This window comes from Talpa occidentalis, unplaced genomic scaffold (assembly GCF_014898055.3).
Source record: "Talpa occidentalis isolate TD23 unplaced genomic scaffold, MPIMG_talOcc4v2.1, whole genome shotgun sequence".
In the NCBI taxonomy this organism is placed as follows: domain Eukaryota; kingdom Metazoa; phylum Chordata; class Mammalia; order Eulipotyphla; family Talpidae; genus Talpa; species Talpa occidentalis.
Genome location: NW_026555331.1, coordinates 106691953 through 106705494, shown reverse-complemented (window position 1 = coordinate 106705494; position 13542 = coordinate 106691953).

Here is a 13542-nt window from a genome sequence, read left to right as displayed (position 1 = left end):
TACAACCATGTATCAAAGTGTGTTTCTTGGATCTTTTGCCTCCATTCAATCCCCTGGTTGGTTTGCTCAAACACTGATTCCAGAACCCTGCCTTACTGAATGGGAACCTCTAGCCAGGACTCTACATTTTAACCTAAGGTTTGTAAACCTGGGGCTTATGGACCTTTGATCATTCAGTCTAAAGACTTGGTTTTCCCTGTAACTGATTTCTTAACTATGAAGACTTGAAAATTCAAAACATTAGCCTTTCTTTATCATCTGCATAGTAGAGTTTAATCACAGATAAAGCAAGGTGTCCAATGGAGAAATAAACACTGGTGCACAGATTACTGAGTATAAGGGTAATTGCTGGTTTCAGCCCTGAAAGGCAAATGAATTATTTATTTTGATGTCATGAAATCCAGTTAACATTGATTATGCCTATGCATAGAGAGAGAAACAAGGAGAGACGATACCAAAGAAAAGATAGTCCAGAATATATTACACTTAGATCTGGAAGCAGCAGGGTCATGGCTTGACTTGGGAACACTTGGCTCCTAGCCTTGCAGACTTTTCAGACTCCCTCATGAACTTTGTAGGCAGGAGGAGGCTGTGGCATCCTGAATTAACTAGTCCTGGCTAAGACAGGACTATGTCTGTTAACAGTGAGTCCCTGTGCCCTTAAAGTCTTTTCATGTTTTCTTTTTAGGTATCAGGATTAAAACACCAGTCCCCACATTGCCTTCAATTGACATCAAAGATACATCCCAGACTAAAATATGTGTTTTGTGGTTTTACCTTAGAAACAGTGAGGTTAAAATATGGTGGGCCTTGGGCTCAGACAAAAACTGAGTTCAAATTCAAACTTTGCTGATTAATGACTGGGGACCTCAATCAAGTGACCTCTCTGAGCTTCAGATTTCTCCTATTTTAAATGGATTTAAAATTCCAGCTTTACAGAATTATTAAGATTTAATGCAATAATGAATGTGAATGCACCAAATGCAATTCCTGGCACACAGTATATTCTCAGTAAATGTTAGTGCCCATCCACTTAAAGTAAACGGATAAAGGTAACTCAGGTAAATTTCCAGTGCTTAGCATTATCTTTGCTCAAGGAAGTTAATTATTGACTGCCAAAACCAGGTCATGGAAGATCTAGGGAACAATAACAAGATTGTCCTTCAACTCAGGGTTTCCAAGCAGACTTTGAAATCTTATGGTTGAGGGCATTTTGTAGACATTAAAAAAAACAATTTAACACCAAAAAATACGATTATCTCAGAAGAAAGAACCAACAGCATGTACATTTGTATGCTCACACAAAGACACATACTGTGTTTATTCTTCTTTTTCTCATTGGCTGTAGATAAGGCCCAGTTGCTCCTTCAGGGAGTCCTGTTCTAGAAGTAATGCCAACTCTGTCTTCTCAGGCCACAATACTGTGTGAGTGAGCACCTCACTCTAGAACCCTTCTGTAGGACCCAGATCTGAGGTCAGATCTCTCAGCAATGTTCATGGCCAACATTACCAATACCCACAGCTATCTGCCCCACTGCCAGCTTCCTTAGGGCATAAATAAAGATGAGTCCATTTTCCATTTCACATGTGAAAAAACTAAGGCATAAAGGAGGTAAGTGATTTTTCTAATTTATATTGATATTGGGGTGACGACAGGTTCAGAGACCATATTTGAAAACTGGGCCCACTGTTAAAAGATTTGAGGGCAATTCACCAGTTACCCTCCCATTCTACACGTATCACAACTGGAAATCTTTCAGCATCCCTCCAAACAGCAAAAATGGCATTAATGGGGGCCACCCTGGTGGCACAAGGGGTTAAGTCTCAGCACTATCAAGCTATCTATCGGCAGGCAGTCACTGAAGCTTGAGTTTGTTCCCTGGCCAGGGAACTACCCACATGGCAAAGCGGACCTCTCCTGTCTCACCTGTTGCTCCCCTCAGCAGTGTATTTCAGTAGATCCACCTGTTCTGCTCCCACTCTGGCGAATCCTCTCACCCCCTGCACCTCTAGTCTACACCCCAGTTCTTGTATGCATAAACAAATCTTTAAAAAAAAAAATATATATATATATATATATATATAAAGGATGGAATCTTGCCTTTGATATACATGGAAGAAGGTAATTTGTTAAGTGAAACGTCAAGAAAAAGACAAATGCTATATGATTTCACTCACGTAAAGAAACAGAACAAACCTCTTTGTGAGAACATATTGGTGGTTGCCATAGAGAAGTGGACAGGGTGGAGAGATAAGGAAAAGGGGTGATTGCCTGGTGAAGGATGAAAACAGGTCTTTGGGTGGTGATTGCAGCATAATACATACAGATGCTAAAGTCTGACACTATGCAACTGAAGTCCATAATGTTATAAACCAAAGTTCCTCAGTCCCAGTGTCCACTGAGGAGGGAAGTGTGGGGAGAGAGAGAGCACAGGCAATAGAAAGGGAAAACTGGAGACCAGATAGGCCAAGGGAATTGACTAGCAAAAATTGGATTCTGGGGGCCTCACTGGTGGCGCAGGCGGTTGAGCATAGCACTGTGAAGCTGTCCGCAGCCTCTGCAGCACCAGTTCAATCCCCACAGGCCTCGAGCAACCCACATGGCGCAGCAGACCTCTCCTTTCGTGCCCGCTGCTCCCCTCAGCAGTGTATTTCAGTCAGTCTGCCTGTTCTGTTCCCTGCTCTGTCTCTGGTGAATCCTCTCACCCTCTCTCACATCTGGCCTGTACCCCGCTTCTTGTATAAATAAAATAAATCTTAAAAAAAAAATTGAATTCTGGCCCTGGTCAGCCCAGGGTTCACAGTAAGATGGCAAAGGCCTCAACTTGTCCATCTCACTTTAATGTTTCTATGCTGTGATCAACGACATGTTTGGCCAATGCAAAGATATTTTGAATTTATGCAAAGAAACATTTTATAGTGAGTCCAATCAGGTTGATATGTGTTATAGTTCAAGCTGCTGCCAGTGTCTGTCCTTTAAGAGCCAAGTAAGCACAGCAAATCGATGGAAAGCAAGTGTTACCTGTTTGAAAATGTCTTTCTCCCCCTTCATGTGGTGGGGCCTGAGATTGTCATTCATTTGTTCATCTCTCCTCTTACTTGACAGTTACACTTCAACCCCGTGTGGGCCAGGCTAGATGTACACTGGTGTAGCGCCTTTATGAAGCTTATCATACATGTGGGAGATTAAACATTAAATGATCATGAAGTTGTACTGCAGTAATATCTGAGAAAGAGAGCAGAGATCAAAGACTAGAGCAGAAGGCTGAAATGGGGGAAGGAACTTGAAAGCGAGGCAGAGGGCTGCGTGTTGGAGACCCTTGTTAGGGTCGGTTGTGCTAGCAGCACAGGCCATGCGCCGAGACCGAGGGCAGTGGAGAGCTTGGTGAGCTCCAGGAATTGCCCTTGAGGCTGAAGCAGAGCATGTGAAAGGAAAAGTTTTAGGAAATAAATTTGGAGACTTTACCAGGGTTTGATATCTTCAAAAATTCACCTTCCAAAGGAAAAATGGTGCTTGAGTGTAACAGCAGCTGCTGGGTGCTGGCCATGAACAAATGTGGAGGAGTGACAAAGAACACTCAGATGTCATGAAAGCAGGAGAGGGGAAGGCCTGGAAGGGGTGCTTGGGGAGGGGCTCCATCCCAAGCTTGAGCCAGCCCATTGAGTAGAGACAGGTACAACTGGGTGGAGAGACTGATAGGGTGTCAGACCTTACAGCAGGGGTGTTGCCTAAACTGCAAATGTTGCTAGCGCTGCTTAGTCAGCCTCACAACTCCATTGGCCTGGCTCTGAAGGTGAAATACAGGAAAGTCTAGCCCAAATGCACACATTACAGGTTATGATTCTATGGCCCGATTTATTTGCCGTGGAAGCCTGCAGAAGGTAGTGAAATCCTAGGCAGTTTCCTGACTCTTAGGCACCATTCTGTACCCACCAGCCCCATGGCTGATCATGAGCTTCTTCATGTTAACCAGAATCCACTGAGTCATATACACTCAGTGAGCAGGTGCCTGAGAAATAGTTGTTGAAATAAATCGTCTCTGCAACAGATTTTCCTTTAGTTTCTTTTCAAGCTTACATGCATTGAAAACTACACCACACAACTATAGTCCCTTACTTAATTTGTGATTAACATTCTTTGAAACTTTTGCCAGTTAAAGACAATTATTTAGGGTAGGAAATATTTAAGAAAATGTGTCATATAGACACAAAACCCATCAAAGAAACTGATTAGGATTTGAATGTGGCTATTTTAATTAATTAACTAAATCTATTGAGATTTATGTATGTTTATATAAGGTATGGGGGAAAGCTGGTTCTAGGTAAAGGAACAAATAATAGATTATTCATTTCCAGGAGAGATTATGTTGAAGGAAAACCTAAAATCAGAATATTTATTAAAGCAAAATAGATGATAACAGTTAGATGATAGGAATTAGTAGAATTTTGCTCTGAATATATCTTTTTAGAAGTATAAAAAACATCTGAAATAAAAGGCCTTTCCCTAGGAATATATGACTATACTGGTGTGTGCCTGTGAGTGTGCATGTGTGAGAGAGAAACACAGAGAGAGAGAAAAGAGGGGAAGAGTATGGAAAAGAGAAAGGGCGGAGGTTCCTGACACAGGAAACAGTGTCATTTCTATGGCAACGGGGGAAAAAACTGTCTGCCTTGCTATGTAGCAATCTTAGATTCAGACACACTTATAAAGATCCATGTACTGAAAGCTAAAGGGGATATATTTTGAAACCAAGAGAAAAATTACTCCAATATTCTTTGAGATAACCCCTAAGACATCAGACTACCAATTTCTGTCTCCTCCCACACTCCTGGCCATTCTCATGTGCCAGACCTAGCTGCTTGGGTACATTTTCAACACATGGCATTGTTGCCCAAATCCAGACTAGTGACAAGCTCAGTCCCTGTCGACAAATTAAACTACTTTCCTTCTCCTCAAACTCTGTTTCCTTTTATTGGCTGAGGGAAACTGAGGCTGATGTGCAGTATCACCTGCTTCTATCTACCATCTACCACAACCCTTGCGTTTCTCAAACCTAGATGCAGAATAGGGAAAAGATCTTATTATCACTGTTCCTGAAAACAAACTCATAGGCATTGCCTTATTAAATTGTATCACTAATTCCTCTGTGTGTGTGTGTGTGTGTAGTAATAGAGGTTCTGTTACAGAGCAGCCCCGATATAAAACGAGTTGCCTGGCTGTGGGTCCTCACCCGCATGCTAAAAAGGGACTTGTTAATACTCCACTGCAGGCATACACAAAAGGTTAATAAAAGGTTTATTTACAAGGGAAGGGGAAATGAGGAAATGTACAACTCAGGGAGAAAATAGGGGAATAAAATCTTAAATGCATCCTACCTGATGCGCTGACCTGGAAACCCAATGGCACTCTGAGAGCTGGCCGAGCTGGAGCTGGTGGAGAGCCAAAAAAAGCCCCCCTAAGGCCCATATGTCTGGTTTTATACCAAACCTGGCTGCTTAACTCTACCCTCACGTTCCAGCAACCTTCCCTTTGGTGGTGATGGGATTTGTCTTTCCCAATGTCCTGATGGCTTTGGTCTGGAGTGGGGGTGGAGTCCACAAAGCCTGCATGGAATTAGCTTTAGGACATCCTTTTCCCCCTAACAGTTCCTGCACCCAATTCCAAAGTATGTGTATGGAGGATTCCCCATACTAGCAAGCAACTCTTGCACCAACAGGATATGTAGGAAAATTCAACTCAACTCCATTCTGCCTCTATCTACTTCGCCATGAGTTTCCTAGGGTTCAGGGGCACAGGCTCCCCAGATGGCCCTCCACCTCAGATGCAGCCACATGCCCAGGTTGTCACCTGTGCTTCTCACAGACTGATAGTCAGTGGTCACCATGACTCCTCCTCAGAGTCAATTAATTGCTAGAACAACTCACAGAATTTAGTAAACCGGTTTACTCGCTCGATCACTGATTTTTTTACAAAGGACATAACTCAGGGAAATCAGATGGAAAAGATGCAGAGGGGGGTCCTCCCCTGGTGGCGCAGTGGTTGAGCGCTGGGCTGGGAGGCTGCCGGCGAGGGTCCCAAAAAAAAAAAAAAAAAAAAAAAAAAAAGATGCAGAGGGTAGGTAGGGGGGAAACATGCAGTTTCCATGTCCTCTCCAGGTACCCTGTCTCCCCATATCTCTGTATTTAACAACCAAAAAGCTGTCTGAAGCCCTTCCTTTGAACTTAGCCTCTAGGCCATTCCCTTAGGAAATCTGGTATTTGGACGGAAAACCCCACCTTCTGTTTCTGTTGGTTTCTCAGGTAACAAGTCCCCTCCCTCAGGTGTGATGCAAAAGTTATCTTATTAACATAACAAGAGATACCTAAACACTCTTTATGCTTAGGAAATTTCAAGGCTTTGGGGAGCTCTGAAAAGGAACTGAGGGTGAAGAACAAACATATTGATATATAAGAAATACATTTTGGTCATCTGCATCTGCATGACCACATAAATAAATTTCCTATAAATGATGAAACAAAGAATTATCATGGGTTGTTTTTTTTTAAAATGTGAGAATTTGGCTATGTATGTATCCAGGGTTCTTATACCAGTGGCCCAGGATGTGGAATGTGTGATTTCCTTTTGAAATGGTTGAAAAATATGGGAGCTTTAGTTTTGGTCCTCCATTTTTATTCTTGAACAGGAGATTCCCAAACCTTTCTCTTTCTTCTGTTCTTGCCTTTGGGTATAGGCAAATTTCAGTGTAAGAGGAAACGTCCCTTTGCCTTAAATGTGTGAGCTGATTTCTGAGGCCCCACCCAGCAAGGGTGATCACTGGTTTTCACTCAAAGGTGAACAATGTGACTTCTCATAGTGACTTCTTACTGAAGTTTTATTTCTAATAATTTCACAAATAATAATAATGTTTTCTTATTCCATTTTCTTGTCTTTTAGTGACTATGTAACAGGGCAGCCCCGATACAAAAACGGGTTGCCTTTCCCCCTAACAACTAGAGCTTCCAGAAGTAGTGATCCTGGTTAATAAGAATGCCTCGCATATTTAAACATATTTGGAAGACAATACAATTAGCCCTTTTTCTGTATAGTGTCCTCATGGGAATCTTCGGTCATACCATGAACAGCACAGTCCATGCCCTGGAGAGCAGCAGCTATACCACCCCCAGGCTAGCTCCTGATCCTCAGCACTGAATCCAGCAGGAGAGGCCACCTTTAAGATTGATCTTCATTGAGAACATCCCCCTCATTTTAAAACCATTAAACATAAACTAAATGGAAAGCAAGAGTTTCATTCAACTGTGAACATGAGAGACAGTGCACCTCGATGAAGAACAATATCAGGCTGAATCAGAAAACTGCAAACTGGGTATACGAAGGTGAATAGGACAGCAGAGTGCTGGGATGCTGGCTTCCATTGATTGAATACTAAATTATGACCCAGTCCCCCTTAAGTCTTCTTTTGGGGATAGAAACACCATCCAAAGATGATTGTCTTCCTCACTAAATTCACCTCATCTTCCTCTAATGAACTAGGGATGTTAATCAAGCCCCTGGGGCTTGATTCTGTTTCCTAAATTAGTGTCTTAGAGACAAAATCTGTAAGAAAAGAAAAAACGGATCTCTTTTGAATTCTCATAATCACGAGGCATCCATAGGCACAGGGATTGGGAACAGTTAAATAATACATGCATTCTTTTGCTTCCTTTTCTCCTTTTGTTTGCAATTCCCAATGGATTAAAGCAATTAAGGGTTCAGCTTGGGAAACAAAGAAGCAACAGTTCCTTAAATACTGTTACTCATTCTATGGACTGTACTCGGCACAACCATAAGCATAAAGTCACAAATGACCGTGGCTTTACTGGTGAGGCTTGCTCATTTGCATGAATACACTGAATTTAATGAGAGAAGGAGTAAAAACAAGGAATCCATTATGTTTTCTACTTCTACAAATGCTGTGCTTTCAGTTGGGTGGCACTCTTTCTCAGCTTTTAAATCACCACTCATCCTCTGTGCTATCCCTCTTCCCAGAAAAGCCTTTCTTTTCATTAGGTTTTAGTCTGTCAAACTATTTATAGACCTGCAGTGTGGCTCTAAGTTCAAGATACATGCAGATACTGACCTCTCCTCACCACCACAGGCCCAAGCCAGCATGATCTCGTATCTAGATCACCTCAGAGGCCTCCAGACTGGCCTTTCTGCCTCCACCTTGCCCCTTAACATCCATTCATTTTTTTTTTTAAGATTTATTTTTATTAATGCATACAGGAACGGGGGTGTAGGCCAGAGGTGCCGGGGGATGAGAGGGTTCACCAGACTGGGAAGCAGAACAGGCACATCTACTGAAATACACTGCTGAGGGGAGCAGCAGGTGAGATAAGAGAGGTCTGCTGTACCATGAGGGTTAGCTCCCTGGCCAGGGATAGAACTCATGTGGCAGTGGCTGGCAATAGCTTGACAGTGCTAAGATTTTAACTCCTGCGCCACCAGGGAGGCCCTAGGATCCATTTTTAGAGTAGCAGCTAGGAGAGCCCCAAAAGATAGAAGTCAGAACAGGCCTTTTCTCTGAGGCCTTCCAAGGTGCTCAACTCACTCAGAATTGAGTCAGTTTTTACAGTGGCCTTGGGTAGGGTGGGGGACAATGACCCTGCTCCTTTAGCAGGTGACACAACTCTTATTGCTCTCCACAGCACTCACTGTTCTGGCCGTACTGTCTTCTTGCTGTTCCATATGCATCCAGGCACTGCCTGTTCCCTCTGTCTGGAATGGTCTTCCCTATACAGTCTTCTCCCCTTCTCCAAGAGATACACCCAGTGGCTGGAGATACCCCAGTGGCAGAAACTGCACACAGGACCAAACCCTGTTCCTACTATGCTTTATCCAATACATACATACCAATGATAAATTTATAAATCAGGCACAGTAAGAGATTATCAACAATAACAATAAAGCTGAGCAACTGGAACACTATACAGCAATAAGAGCTATGGGAATGTATTCTCTTTCACTCAAAATATCTTATGGTACCTAATATTTTTGGACCTTAGTTGACCACAGGTTGCTGAACCCGAGAAAAGTAAAACAGCAACAAGGGAGGATTGCTGTATAAGGGCTGGGTTAGTCCCATCATTTCCTACAATTTTTGTGATTGAATGTCCTCTCAGTGGCCTTGCCTGACTTCCACACTCACCAGTGAGTGCCCTTACCCTCGGCCCAGAACTCCTAGTCCCCTGACTAGGCCCAAGTTTGTGTGTGTCTGTGTGTGTTTTCATACAGCTTATACTTTCTAATATGTCTCATTATTTCCTTAAATAGCTCTTGCTTAATGTCTGCCTGCCCTGGTAGAACTCAGCTCCAGAGAGCTTTGTTACACATGTACCCCAAGCCCAGAATGACACCTGGCATGGAGTGGGGACTCAGGAATATTCATTCAAAGAATGAGAGCATTCCTAGCATCTAGAAATATCCTTGACACACAGCCACAGTACACTCTCAATGCTTGCCGAATGTCTCTCCCTGAGGCAGGAACGGGAATGAGTGTCAAATCAGGGCTGGCAGCATAGCAGAGGGACTCAGAAGTGCTGTCAGCTGGCTTGCAGCCTCAGCTCTGCCTCCAAGTCTCATGACCTTGGTGATTCACTCCACCTCCCTGAGCCCCTGTTCTCATCTGATTATCATCGAGGATAATAGGACCTCCCTTACAAGGTGCCATTGCCCATGATGGCTTGTCTGTGTGCTTAGTGTACAGCAGAAAATCAAACACTGAAAGCCAAGTGTTTGAAGCAGGACAAAAATTTATGGATGGTACCGATCAGAATGATAGGAGGCTACCATCAAATCCACCTCCACTATTGAGGGATGCAGATATGTTATAGAGAGGTTTACTTGCAGAATAGCAGGGAAGCTCTGGGAGTCATTTGGGGAGGGGGTCAGTTTCTGTTTCAGTTTCAGTTTAGGGCGGTTGGAGGGGGTCAGTGCTCGACCTTTGTTTGGATCTGCAGACACACAGGAGCATCGACCAAGGCCTAAGGGATCTGGGTTTTGTCATGCGTGTCAAGTCTTGCTGTGATGACTTTCTGCTTTCCAAAAGAACAAATTGCCCTTATCTCACATCTGTGCATTCTTTGGTCTGCAAACAGAGAGGTAGGTTAATGTATGTCCAGAGGCTGATAGCAGTCTGAGGCTTAGCTGAGTTGTGTAGATTAATTCAGCACAGGGTTAGTGCTGGGCCCCGTTTCAGTGTTTCTGAGAATTAAATGTCATCATTCAGAAAACAAGTCTGATATATACTCAATACACTTGATTGATTATTATTATGAGGTCATATTCTTTGATCCCTTTCCCAGGGAAATAACTTCTACATCCTTTCTTACTCCTCAGGATTACTGGGAAGCAAAATATACAACACCTTAAGTGCAAAACACTTTGTAAACCATACACCTCTCTAGCGATGCCAGGGGTTATGGTGCTGAATCATCCAAACACCCCAGAAAACTAACCTGAGAGCACACCCTTAACAGTACCTCTCCTGCCAAACACCAAAGAGATGCCCAGGGAGCACCAGGCCCTGTGAAGTCTGTCAGCAACTGGAGAACAGTCCTAGATTCTGAGAAAGAGAATGACTGCTTTAAGCCTTAGCTGAGATCCCTGCTGCAGCAGAGCACTTCCCCACAGCCCCATGGAGGTGTGGGGAGGCCAGGGGCTGTGTACCCAGAGCCCTCCTCCTTCTCTTCCCTGCTCTTCCCCAGGCTGCCAGACTCTCGCTGGCAGTGTATTGCTGGAAGTGGAATTTGCAGTCTGTCCTATCAACTGTTTCTGCACACAGGCTGTCACTGTGCTCAGGGCATTTAACTGTCTGCGAGTGGACTATTGACAGTTTCTGCAATCCCAGAGCCACAGATATGTGTTAACTCCAGATCTCTTTGCACTGATACACGCTCTCTCTCCCACTTCCCACTGAGACTCTTTGCTGGCAGCAACTGGCTCTACCGGGTACTTACCTCACCTGGAACAATTTTCTCCAATCCCTAGAATGAACAGCCCCCTGCGCGTCAGGGGTGAAATGAGATCGCTGTTCAAAGCTAGCAACCTTTCTCTGAGGTGGTGTCATTCTCAGACAGAAAAATTAATGTGCTGGTTCTTCTTTTAAACTGTGCAGGGGGATGGGAAGTCAGCCCTCCAGAGTTTTGACACTTGGAGGATGAAGGTCTGATTTTCTTGGAATATTCCTTGCCAAGAAAATAGCTCCAAAACTGGACAAAAGTGAGAAAGGAGCCAGCCGCTGCTTTCATGATTATTTAAACCAGCATCTACAGTCAAACATGTCTCATGGTTTCATTACAATTGAAATTTGATTGCCACTACATTTTCTACTGGCCTCCCCTCTATGCAAATTAGGGAGAAGAAAGAAATTCTGAGGGCACCCATTTGGTTTCTAAATGCATTGTTTGCATATAGACATTGGTAGTCTGAGAATATCCTAGCCAGGAATGTCAAACTGACGACACTGTCTTTCTATTGTTCTCTCTCAAAGTATCATTTTTAACACAACCATAAAGGCAAGCTGAATTGTGTTTTATCAGTATTTTAGTAAGAGACGAGGGCCTTGTTGGTTCGATTGTGGGCATGGGGACATTAATGAAAACCGTTTCTGGAAGGGTTCAGTTTATAAAAGATTAAAAGAATTCATCAACTTGAAAAAATTTTGTTCTAACCCTCTCTGCCGACAGTGGGTGTTTGTGTAGCGACTGAGTATTATATAATGATTTGTGCGGCACTTCACAGTTTTCAAAACATCCCTGCCTTAGGTATGACATATGATACTGCCACGGACCCCATGAGGGAGGCTACCGCAGCTTTCTCATCCTCATTCTACAGAAGGAGAAAAATGAATCTCAGAAAGATGCAGATTTCTAGGTGGCAACTGAACATGCCCCACTTGCCTTATACTTTCTATTTCGACATGTCTTGTAGGCAAATTTCTTAGCTTTCAAAAGCCTAAATAAAATACCTTTCCAGGGGCCTAAATAAAATACCTTTCCCTGGTGGCAAAAATTGTTAATCTCAGCACTATGAAGCTATCAGCAGCCACTGCAGCACGAGTTCCATCCCCAGCCAGGGAGCTATCCACATGGTGCAGCAGACCTCTCCTGACTCGCCTGCTGCTCCCCTCAGCAGTGTATTTCAGTCAGTCTGCCTGTTCTGTTCCCCACTCTGTCTCTGGCAAATCCTCTCACCCCCTGCAATTCTGACCTACACCCAGTTCTTGTATGCATAAATAAATCTTTAAAAAAAATAAACTAAATAAATAAAATACCTCTCCATTTCTGTAGCTTTCCTGTTCCCCTCTGCTCAGCCTTCCCAAGCTGTTAATTGATTTAACCAATATCAGTAACAACCACTATGTGTGTCACTGGTGGAGATTCCAGCCTGTCAACGTGGCTGTGGGTCCCACAGCAAGGAGCTTGCTGTCTATATAATGTCTAGCCCCTAGGTTCCCCAAAGGAGCCAAGAAATAGCACCCCGCTATCCTGACCAAATGCCAAAGTAACTGAGAAATAAATCAGAGTATCTGGCAGAGGGTGTCCCAAATGTAATATCTTTGATTACTGATAAAGGGAAAGCAGGAGAATGTGGCTACATGGGTGGGCCAAATGGGTCTGTGAACTGAACCCCAAATTAGCCAAGCCCCTGCCCATTACTTCCCCAAGGCCCTGGATGGGCAGGAACCTGCCTGGAAGCTCAGTACAAAGGCCCGCCTTCCTGCCAGGAAAGGCTCCCAGGAGAACAGATAAGGAGGAGCAAAGCAGAGCACCAGGACCCAACCAAATATCCAGCACCCAGCACTCAGTCCCTCATGCACCTCCACAGAAGCTGGCAGAAGCCCCCCTCTGCATGGGAACCACCCTTTGTGATGGCACCTGCTGCATGTTGTCAGTGTCTTCACTTCCCTCCATAATGTGAAACATTTGAGCACCCAGCCCATGTCCTGGGACTGGATGGTGCCCCATTATCACTGTTGGCTTCCATACAGCATGTGGCTTGTCCCAGATGACCAGAGAGAGAACGAGGCCAGAGTCTGCAGCCCTGAGTCCTGGCTCAACATTCTTTGTGCCTTGTATTGTCTTAATGGTAGCTACTCAATCCTCTACAACCCACATTCCTGCCAGTCAAAAAAAGGGGGGGGGTGGGAAGGAACATTTAACAACAGTAAATGCTAAAGAGGGCTGCTATGCAGCCCTGGTGTTCACACACATGCCTTTTACAACCTCCATGGATGAGGAAACTTGTTCAGAGGAGTTTGGTTGCTGGTCCAAGTCCACACAGCCAGTGGTGATGTGGATTCAAGCCCGTTCTCTTAACTCTTGCAAAATATCTTCTGGAATTTAACAAAGACAAAGCCAGTCAAAGGCTACCCATTTGCTAATACAAGTAGTCAGGGTTGTTTTCCTGGTAACTGGTCTTTTTTATAGTCTATGTGCTGTGGTACAGAGGTACTCATAGACGGAGGGAAACTCACCAGCTGTGACAATAAGAACAGAAGAGGC